Source organism: Schistocerca americana, chromosome 7 (genome assembly GCF_021461395.2).
Source record: "Schistocerca americana isolate TAMUIC-IGC-003095 chromosome 7, iqSchAmer2.1, whole genome shotgun sequence".
Lineage (NCBI taxonomy): Eukaryota > Metazoa > Arthropoda > Insecta > Orthoptera > Acrididae > Schistocerca > Schistocerca americana.
The window spans coordinates 459825188-459837133 of record NC_060125.1 but is presented as its reverse complement, the minus strand read 5'-3'; positions in this window follow the sequence as shown (position 1 = coordinate 459837133).

Here is an 11946-nt window from a genome sequence, read left to right as displayed (position 1 = left end):
AACAATGAAAACTACAAAAACCAAACTCAGGTACGAACGGATGAGTAGAAAACATGTACGAAAACGTTGTAAGTAAACGGAGCGTCTCCCCACTGTCTTTTGAACGTACTGTTTCCACATGTCGTTTTACCATACCACGCCACTACATGCAGTCTTTACAAATTAAATTTGAGTAACACATAATTTCAGAGCATCTGTAACAAAAATATTTCCTTTTGCAATCTTCACACCCATAGCACCGTCCTGTCATAGGCAATGTAATACCGTTCACTTTCCCATCGTCTTGCTGTTCGACCCCCGCCAGTCTGTTGACAGACCTTTTGAGAGCCTTCCTAAGCGATTTCAGAAAGTCTCTCCTCGTGGTCTCCCCCTGGTTGTTAGCTCCGGAGAAGACGAGACTATTTAAGCCTGCTACATTCAGTAAACAGAAGAATGTCAACGGACTCCTTCGAGTTGTTCTTCTTACATCATAGGTGGCACACATCCGATCTACTAATTATACCCCACCCTTAGTAGCATTATGTCCGCAGCTCGTGGTCTCTCATTAGCGTTCACGCTTCCCGAGCCCGGGGTCCCAGGTTCGATTCCCGTCGGGGTCAGGGATTTTCACCTGCCTAGAGATGACTGGGTGTTATTGTGTCGTCCTCATCATCATCACTTATTCTAATTACGGTCGGAGGAAGGCAATGGCAAACTACCTCCGCTAGGACCTTGCCTAGTACAGCGGTGCGGGTCTCCCGCACCGTCCCCTACGCTCTATCAAGGAGTATGGGACTTCATCATCATCAGTAGCATTATACAGAGTTACCATCTCCTCTTACATTTCTACCCCACTTGCTGCTACTACTTTTTTCTCAAGGTGCATAGTACTCATTAGAAGTAGGCACCTGCTTTTCTTTGGAACCTAACTCGCTAATGTGCACGTATTCTGAAAGCCAAAGATACTTGTAAAAGCATTTCTACCTCTTGTGTTCTCGAATTCCGTCTTGTTCTTCCTTTCTGCTCCCAAAAGTGTTAATTATGGTCGCTCTGAAGTGACAGGGCCAGTTCGTAGCTCTTAAACCAGTTATACATCGTTACGTTCCTTGACGTTCTGGAAATGTGATTACACAACCTTTTGACGACTTCAGCTGCACCATTACTCAGCTTATGCGGTCCACCTGGCTGGTCACCTAAATAAGCTTCCAAACTTGACGGGTACGCCGTTCTTGCATCGGCTTAATTGAACACTTTTATTACATATTTGCCACATTTGGAAGGAATGTACATTCGAAAACTGCATCTTTCTCGAAATTTTACAAGTCTTTCCTCTACAGTGAGAATAGTGTGCTACGCAGTTTTTGGTGAACAAATCAAATATGTTTCGTACTGGAGGCAATTGATCCTATTTTCACCTGTCAGACTTCATTGACTCATCGTCAAATCTCAGACGCTGTGCCAGAAACCTGAATCTCTGTAGTGTCATTGTAGAGTAGAATAATTCCAATCCTGTTCCATCTCTGTCCCAGAGTTCTTCTAAATTAACCCTACCATCCTTGCAGATGCCACCCAAATACAACAGACCAAGAAATGCTTCAATTTCAACTTTATCTGTCTCATGAATGGAGGTCTGAGACGAAGAATATCTCGACTTAGCGGATCCGATACATTGGTTAGTATGTATCACCACTTCATCCATTATTTCATCTGTGAAAAACAGCCGCCATATTTCTACATCCGTCATTTTATTCTTTGCCAATCCACTCACACTAGGAACATGTGACACAATATTATGTGACCTCGTTCTGATACGAGGAGTAGGCACGTCTTTCATCCATTTAGTAAGCTTCTCCTTACCAACAAAATATTTCTTATTGTTATGATATCTGTCACTGCCATCCCCAATTTCGTAACGTGTTCGTATACAGTTCGATATCTACGTCTCCACCTTCATCACTGACGATTTCATTTCACAGTGCATCGTTACACAGATCTTCTGTTACATCCATTATAGCCCTCGTCTGAAATCAATGGGCTGATTTAGCAATTTAACTGTGTGCTACAAACGTATTTGAGTTAGGACAATCGATACCATCATTGCTACTCTGCGTCCAATAGCCCCAACATGTACTTACCTACTTGCTACGGTCGGTCTGGCAGACCCAAACATGCTACAAGCACTCCTAGACAGTGGACTTCCGCCGTCACTTGACGAGCAAGTGGCACAGCTGTGTAAGTTAGGAAGTTACAAAGAACACTGCTCGTGTACAGTGTTATGAACCTAACGAAAACGAATCGCTCACACAAGTCAGTGTCCGGGAGACCCACCAGCGGCAATTCAGGGTTAAGAGAATTTAAGTCTGCGTCCCGAACGCCCTATCAGCAGACACTGAAAAATCTTCCATCGGTCTTCAGAGCAAATTTCCCTACATACGGCGGGGGCACCTTCCCTCTGTCCTGTCGCAAGGGAAAGTTCCCTTCGTGCCTGTCCTTATGTTCGGTTGAACATCTCGGTTCTTCACCTCGCTCAGCAAATTATTTATCACACCCGTTTTTTACTGTCTTTTCCAACGCTGAAAACCACGCCCTTGCCACAAACTGTTCATTCCGTAAGCTGTCGTAGTCAACGCTTAGCTCGTCAGTATTTCTTCACTAATCAGCGAACGCACTACTTGTATCGCGTCGTAAATCTTCTGGACCTCAGCCTCATACATTGTCCGCTATCGCCGACACCTCAGCCCAACGACAAGCGATACCTACGGCACGTACAATGGCGCGCTCAGGAAATGCATGAGGCGCCATTGTTCGCCGGGTTCCTGTGTCTTCGGGGCTGCCACCGTATAGACATATTGCAAGCTGAAGCGTATAACGTGTGCATCGGGTATCAGAATATCGTGAATGCCATTTTCTCACATTAATAACTTTACAATACCTACTGAAATACAGGTAATGTTAGGTAGTGGTAGGTATATCTGAATGAAAGTATTGTTGAATCACAACACCAGTTACACATTTTTCTGCGTCACAGATTTCGGCTCATAAACCATTTTCAGGTGTTTACAACTGGACAATTGGAGCCCTATGTCAGTTTCAGTGCAGTAGACACACTGTGGTGTACGCCAGTTGAAAGGTGTGCTCCATTTGTTCATTTGTGAACCCTTAAATATGGCCTAACTGGAGAAACTGGTAGTAGAGAAATTTCAATGCAACCAGTGCAGCGATGAAACCCGTAGTAATAAAATTCTAATAATAATACTGGCTGTAGTAGATGCCATATGTCGAAAGAAAAATGTGGGACAAAATAATACTAAAAGAAAGAAAAACTTTGGACAAGGAGAGAAAAGATGGAAACAAAGGCTTTATACAGATCACACTGAAACGATGTGACGTATTACACTGATTTGGGAAATTACTTGCCCAGCGTCTTGGCTTACAAGGCAAATGAGTGGTTTAGACTCTCACTGAATCCTAGCGGTCATTTAACGTTCGTTGGTTCAGTAGCCCAGCCTTCCTGAGCGTTTCATTCAGGCGGTTTTCCACGTTTGTTTAGGCTAATGCTGGGATAGTGACCAATCACCTTCTCAGAAAATACAATACAGTAGCAGTTAAAATACGATGGCGCACATAAGAGAATAAAGATATCTAGCCTGACGAATTTAGGGTGATTTCAACAGTGGCAGAAAATGGTAAAAAGAGAGTAGCGTTAATCATGAATAGGAAGAGTTAATCTCAGCATGCCACTGATAGGTTTATTCTCACCAGAATCGAAAGAAATCGTCAGCAATAATAATTAAGGTATTCAATCGCACATTACAAGCATAGGAGGAAGAGATAGAGAAAGTATATGAGGATATCGAACGTATAATTAAGTACGTAAAGGCAGAGGGAAATCTAATTACCTTGAATGATTCGAACGCTGTAATAGGGGAAGGAATAAAAGTCATACGGAAGAATATGGACTCTACAGTAGGAACGAGTATGGGGAAAGACTAATCACGACATTTCAATTAGTAACAGCGAATACACTGTTCAAAGTTCACAAGAAGAGCAGCGTATTTGGTAAAAGCCTGGTGAAACAGGAGACTACAGCTGGATTACATCAGAATCAGACAGAGATTTAGAATTGTAAGACGTACCCATGAGCATACGTCGACTAAGCTCCCAATTTAGCAGTGATGAAGATTACATTCAAGTTTAAGGGAAATATCGGAAAGAATAATTGCAGAAAGGAGTCAGTTCCAAGGTAGGCACTGCAGTTGACGGAGAATGGATATTAGGGAAATCACAGAAATTGGACTGACAAGTACAGCGTGTCTCTCCTATGAAACTTCAGGCCTATTTTCTCTGGTGTTTCCGCAATCTGCAGTTTCATGTTTGCATTGACTAACTGGTTTCAGCCCAAACAATCACCACTCATTGTGTCTTTCATCCGACTGTCACTGACGACATTGGTATGTTTCTTGCTACAAATCAAACGTGTTTAAGTGCTCGTTCGACAGAGTGGTCCCACAATTAGTCCAGCGCGATGTTTGTTTTATCGATATGTATTATGAGGGACAGTAGAGGACGAAGAAGGTCGACTACTCCAATAGCGACTGAGCAGCGCTTGTGTGTGGTGGTAACGGTCGGCGCGGACCAGTAGTGGTCCTACTTCATGTTTTATTGTTCCTGTTAATTCAAGTCGATGAAACCAGTATCACACTAGACTAACATTGTTAAAGCATCAGGGTGGCAATTCTAACTTTGCACTAGATGGTGAGGACAAGGCTTTAGAAAAATCTAGAAATTTCATAGGATTCATCGACTTAGAAAAAGTATTCGACAGTGTAAAATGGTGCAACATGTACGACGTTCACAGGAAAATACATGTAACAGTAGAGGAAGATCAGTGTACAATGAGTAGAATACTCAAGATGGAACAGTAAGGAATGAAGCCCATAATGTGGTTAAATGCTAATGTGTATTTTTAGCGACTCTTTTAAAAATTTGTTATGTGACTATGGACCCAATCAATGCTTAGCAGCTGCTACATAAGTTTGGTAATTTGATGTTAAATGTAAATCTCCTTCTCTCCTTCCTCTCTGTCCATCTCCTCCTTCCCCATTTCTATCTCTACTGCCTGCCCCTCCCTTCCTCTCCATCCATCTCCTCTCTGCCGCCGCCCCCCCTCTCACCAGTTATGACCTTCAGCCTTGTTTATAGATACTGCCAAATAAATGTTGACAGTCACTTAAAATGAATGGATTAATCGGTTGTGATCATTGGAAAACTGAAGATGAATGACCTCTCCTGCTGGTGAATAAACGAGGACAGTCGCTTGAATGACAATATTTCCCATAGTTTTAATCTGCTAAAGTGTAGGATTACAAAGTTTAGGAGGATACAGGTTCTGTAGTAGCATTCTAATCTTAAGCTGATAAGCCATAAATACAACATAACCTGTTTTCTCTTAAACTGACGGCAAGTCGAAAACAGAACGGCACATAACCGGGTTAAAGGCTACAATAGTTGTTTAAAATTGTGTATAAGAAGAAAGATTATGTATGGGATAGCTAATTTGTCTGATGATTATAATGCCCTCCTACCACCCTGAAAACTGACTGCGAGAAAGAAAATGAAACCGCAGACTGTCACAGCACGTCATAACATAACATTTCTTTCTGACTGTTGGCTTTAACAGAAAATGTGCTCGTTGTTTTAAAAAAAACATCTAGCTTACGTCTATCCGAAAGTTTATTAGAATTTTGCGTACAAATTTGAAGTATGTTGGGCAAGAACTTCTCGAGAATTTTTTAACAATGTTTCCCTTTTATGTGGTACGCATATTTCTACAATTGATATGAGTTTAAACAATTATGAATAGATTATTGTTGGCGATTTATTTTTGTTTTGTTTTTGAATTATTGTTTCGTTAAATTTAATTGCTGTGATGATAGAGTACAAATGTTTGCTCTGTTCATGTATGTCTGCACTCTGTAATTGTAAATTGTTGGTAATAAAACAAAATCATTTGGTCAGAAATTAATGCCTACATAACCTGTAGTTAAATGCCACCCCTATCGAAATCCTGCATTATACTTTAGATAGCTCATGTTTCGTACACTCACTCCTTTAATAACTTTACTTTTGTAACTACTGTGTCTTTGCGTCACACTGTTTTACTACTTGGCCTTGATTTCATTATCCATACATTTAGCCACTGTTGCTAAGATATCCTAACATTGTACTCTACATCAATGCAAGCGCTACTTTATCTGTACAATGACCGATGTAGGCTAGAACTGTATGTCAGTAATGTCCTAAGACCTGACTATAGTGTTTGGCTGGATAATTGTATACATTCCTAGTATACTCGTGTAACACATGTTAATGGACTGTACAAAAGTCTGCATACTTCAGTTTCTGGCTATTCAGTCCCAGGTTTATCTTCACGTTGTAGTTGATTCCTTGCCGATCTTTTATTCCTTATAATTACTGTTGTTGTCAGGCATACCACTCTTCCGAAGTCAACATGTCTTCTATTACACATGCCCTTGACAAGGAGTAAAATGGAAAACTCATATGTAATGCTAGGTAAAGAAATGAAGTTAAACAACAGGCCTTTCTCGGAGAGAGTGTATTCCAGTGCAGGACTTCCAGTCAGTAAAATTCTACGCACCAGCTGCATGAATGTAATTACAGTATACCAAAACTGAAATTTGCTGGTACATTAAAAGCAGTGTGGAGTGAAAGATAATTTCATGTGAATAATCCTTGAGCCACACGTACGTTGATTGTTCTTCCCACTTGATATTTAACTTCTGTGTTTAAATCAAAACATATAACATCTTATATACTACCAATGAACATTAAAAGAAAAAGATGTCCACAGTTTTACTGATAATTTCAGAGTCTCTTGCTGAATGTTAGCTATTTTGAGACACTGGTGCATTGGGAGGCATTTACTCAGGGAAACTAGTGTATCTCATTACTAGAAAAAGCATGTCTGATGTTTCTGCAAGAAGCAATTCATTGGCTCCACCCTGTACTTGCTGCGGCCATTGTGTGAGTGACTGAGGCATAACATGACACAGCCACACTTTCGGCAACAATCTCGCTGGGTAAAACTGCTTTCATCCACATTGAGGCACTCGAGCAAAGTTGAAGCAGAAAAGTGCCTCAGAACGGATAAAAAAGTGGGATATCCTTGGCAATGAATATTTACAAGTCTCATGTCCCTCTAGAATTCTTCATTTCATTTCATTTCTCTTGCCCACCTCCATAGCTCAGTAATAAGCATGCCTGGCTGGCGTGTGGGGGACACTGCTCTGATTCCCAGATTTACTAAACATTTTTCCTTGGTGGGAGGCTTGGAAGTGGGTGCACTCAGCCTGGTGACGCCAATAGAGGAGCTTCTTTGAGAAGTAGCAGCTCCACGGTCAGGAAAGTCGGGAACAGCCAAGAGAGTGGAGTGCTGTCTCCACGTACCTCCATATGCAAGTACGTAAGCCACTATCATTTCTGAGATCGATGGTAGCTTCAGTGCTCTTTGCTTCTCTTTTGTTTGGCGCGCTGTTGGTAACATTTGGCGCCAAGAGAAACAAAGTAAGTAATTAGTAATTGGCTGGTTGAAACAACGGAATGGTATCAAGACTGAAATTTTCACTCTGCAGCGGAGTGTTCGCCGAAACTTAGTGGCGCAATAAAACTGTGTGCCAGACCGAGACTCAAACTCGGGACCATTGCCTTTCGTGGGCAAGTGCTACACCAACTTTTTTCCGCTGTTCATCTTTGTGTTTGGTCGTTGCGGACGCCATGTGACTTCCGTTCCAATTCGTTTGTTGACCCTTCCCCGCAGTTTTTCTTATTACAGAGGCCAACCGGCTCTCTGACCGAACACGCTGAGCCACCGTGCCGGCGACCAACTAAGCTACCCAAGCACGACTCACGCCCTGTCCTAACAGCTTCTGCCTGAACCTCGTCTCCTACCTTCCAAACTTCACAGAAGCTCTCCTGCGAACCTTTCAGAACTAGCACTCTTGAAAGGAAGGATATTGCGGAGACATGGCTTAGCCACAGCCTGGGGGATATTTCCAGAATGAGATTTTCACTCTGCAGCGGAGCACTTCCCCTCGAAAGGCAAAGGTCCCGAGTTCGAGTCTCGGTCTGGCACACAGTTTTAATCTGCCAGACAGTTTCATATCAGCGAACACTCCGCTGCAGAGTGAAAATCTCATTCTGGAAAGATATCCAAGGCAGTGGCTAAGCCATGTCTCCGCAACATCCTTTCTTTCAAGAGTGCTAGTTCTGCAAGGTTCGCAGGAGAGCTTCTGTAATGTTCGGAAGGTAGGAGACGCGGTACTGGCAGAAGTAAAGCTGTGAGGACGTGGCGTGAGTCATGCTTGGGTAGCTCAGTTGGTAGAGCACTTACCCGTGAAAGACAAAGGTCCCGACTTCGAGTCTCGGTCCGGCACTCAGTTTTAATATGCCACTAAGTTTCACATCAGTGAACACTCCGCTGCAGAGTGAAAATTTCATTCTTGATACCATTTCGTTGTTTCCTGTATCTACAGGATTTCTCCGAAATTCACTATCAGGTGCCTGGGAGAGGTTTTAGCGAATTACCTTCAAGTTATTTCTCTACCGTTCCATTCTCATACAGCGCGCCGACGAAACCAGTGTTTAAATAAATCCATACTTAAATCAAGTGCCATGTCCAGAGCTGAGTGCGAGAACACTCAGCCTTGCTTCACATTTCCTCCACAGCCACGCCGTGCTGTCTGTGTGCGAGCAGGAGAAAACAGCGAACACGCCGCATTTAAATGGCAATTCAGTAACAGTGCATACGGCCTAGTTTTATATTTCGCATTTCTCAACAACAGAGATCACAAAAAATAAGTTTTCAGTAATAATTAATTATTTTTGGCGTGCCAAAGACGTGACATAATTTTAATCTGGTACAAACAGTCGGTATATGGACACACACAGAAATTTCAGAGAAATTCGCACTCAGGTTGCCACGTAGCCGTGACTTGTTTCATTACCGAAAAAGGTCTGTCATGCAAGAATGTCGATCGAAAGATTGTAGTGATTTTGCAACCTCATTATGGAGACATCGAAAACCTACCTCAGAAAAGTAATGTAGACTTCCTGGAGAGTATTAACGTAAAAACATCTTCAGGTCAAAAAGTTACATCTGTACATGGATAGGGGCGCTTTCAACTGTACGGCAAACGGTCTCGAAAACATCCTTTAAACTGATGGAAGACTGACAGTGCTCTCAAAACGTTTTAAAGACTATCGTTGTAATTATTGCAAGGCCACAATGAACTCTTCAAAGCTCGGATTTCCTTTGACGCCAGTGAGTATAGGGAAGTGGATTGTATTTGTCAGATTTTGTTTTTAAATGCATCTCCACCAATTCAGAGAGAAGATACCTTGCAGTGTCTTACTATGGGCGGTCCACTTATAATACAAAGTCTGCAATCCACTCCGGATTTTCTAATTTTCGTTCCTGCACTCCTTTTTCCTTCATAAACTCAACATCGTTCCAGCCGTCCCCCTTGACTTAACCAACGTTCTTAGCATTTGCAGTAATATAAGAAGTCTCCATACTCTTCATTGATTTCCACTGAAAATTGATGCAACTGAAAATGAAATGATGGGTGCGACTTCAGAAATTTTACTTTTGTTGCCATCACTTTCTTCAAGTGCTCCTTGCCTCCAAATTTAGCACAAATCGTTTCGTAGCAAGTAAGCTGTACATGTCGCTTATGCGAATTGAGAATTTTCATCCTTCTCTTCTGCCATTCCCATTCATTGTGAAGGATTGTAACGATAAATCTCTAGACTGCCTCTTTTTGTGCAGACAGCCACTGGACCTGTGAACGTCCTTCATAATCTAAACTGCGCCAGTACAGGACATGAAGGCCCAACGGTACCGACCGGCCGCCGTGTCATCCTCAGTCCACAGGCTGCACTGAATGTAGATATGGAGCGCCAGGTTTTCAGCACACCGCAATCCCGGCTGTATGTCAGTTTACGAGACCGGTGCAGCTACTTCTCCATCAAGTAGCTCCTCAGTTTCCCTCACAACGACTGAGTGCACCTCACTTGCCAACAGCGCTCGGCAGAATGGATGGTCGCCCATCCAAGTGCTAGCCCAGCCCGACAGCACTTAACTTCGTTGATCTGACGGGAACCGGTTTTACCACTGCGGCAAGTCCATTGTCGATCGCCCTTCATACTACGAATAAATAGCGAAGGCTATACAACTCTGACACCACGAGTCTGCCGAATCCAGAGAGTTGTGTCGACCGCAAAATGCCGCACCACGAAGATGAATGAAATGTTCCGCTGTTCCGGATACTTCCGAGAAGGACCGAACAATGCCGAATTACGAGATGAGGCTTGGCCCCCTGCGGCCAACACACGCTGCGCGAGTGAAGTTTGGTACGCCGTCGCCATCCCTGCTTAAATCTTTCCGTGTGAGCTCTGATCTATCTTATTTTGTTATGATGATCATTTCTCCCTATGCAGGTGTGTGCTAACACTCCCTATGTAGGTGTGTGCTAACAAAGTATTTTCACATTCGGGGGAAAAAGTTGGTGATAGAAATTTCATCAGAAGATCCTGCCGGAACGAAAACATCCTTTCTTTGCATGTCCATCTTTTGGCTGCGAGACTCGGTTGTCCGGTAGAGGATCTCAAATAGAACATCTTTCAGTCGTCAAGTCCCCAAACTTATTTTATTTGACAATCAGTTTCAGCGGTTTACTACGCCATCTTCAGGCCCCTGACCGACATGAAGGAATAATCTGCCTCGGTTGTGATCAGAAGAGAGGCCAGAAATTCTGGTAATAGTAGATTTTTGCTACAGTGTTTGAGCTGTGGGGCCATTATCCATTAAGTTAGTAGACTGTTCTGTATTGCGTCACTAGCTCAGGGGTAGCATCGACTATCCCTCTTGCCAATATCTGTGAGGAGGAGTTGGTATCTGTGGGTCGTGTCCTCAGAAGCTCTTTGCTTGCCGGTATGTATACGGGTTCTCTGGCCCAAGTGAGGCGGCACTCAGTTTGGGGATTGCTGGTAGCGTCGCGACAAGAGGCGGTCACAAGGTCCGAGTTGCCGAAGCCACGAGATACGCAAGGAGGGCCTGCGCAGAGTAGAATTACCGGAGTACTTCACCGGGGTCAGCTTCGGCTACAAGCAAGTCAATCATCTCGTCGGTTGGTTGACAACATTTGTGTCGGACGACCGCTCGTGGCCTGGCTGCCCCCTTATACCTGGCTGTCATCGTCACCACTCAGTAACCGCCGCGACGCACCGTACATCCATAGAACTGCTTGCTGATGAAGGCGAGTAACATTGTGTAATCGTCATAGTGATTGGTATCATTGTCTACCAGACCTCCTAAATATTTCCTGGTTTGTACCCGGCCCTCAGAATTTTATTCGCTCGGTTCTTTTGTTGTAAATATACACCGTAGTATTGTACTAGGCACTAGTTGTCGTTTGAAAATTTGTTCTGATATTACATTGCCCTTCATTTCTAGTTTATACCCAATCATTAATGTTTTAATGAATCAGCTCCTGGTCGGAAATACAGTCGGAACAATTGTAACATGGCCCAGGTTTCCGCTAAACAAACCAGTTGAATTTCTTTATTTTAATTTATTTGAGTTAATCTGAACTACCTGTTATACTAAGCTGTACGTTCCTGTCTATGTAAGACCAGGTTACTATTGATGTATTTTTCACTGGATGTTGTGGTTCCGCCGAGTGAGTTCTCTTATAATAAGTGATCATACGTAATGTTTTAAAACGTTCCTTCAGAGCAGCCTTTATAACTGAGAAGTAATTTAACTTTTGACCCATTAACAGCCAACTGTCAACAAGGCTTTAGTCAGAATAAGGTTGTCAAAAGCGACAGGATGGGATCCAGTCGCACCTTGGTTGCTCATTGAGATAAGAAGGTTCCTCGCTTTGA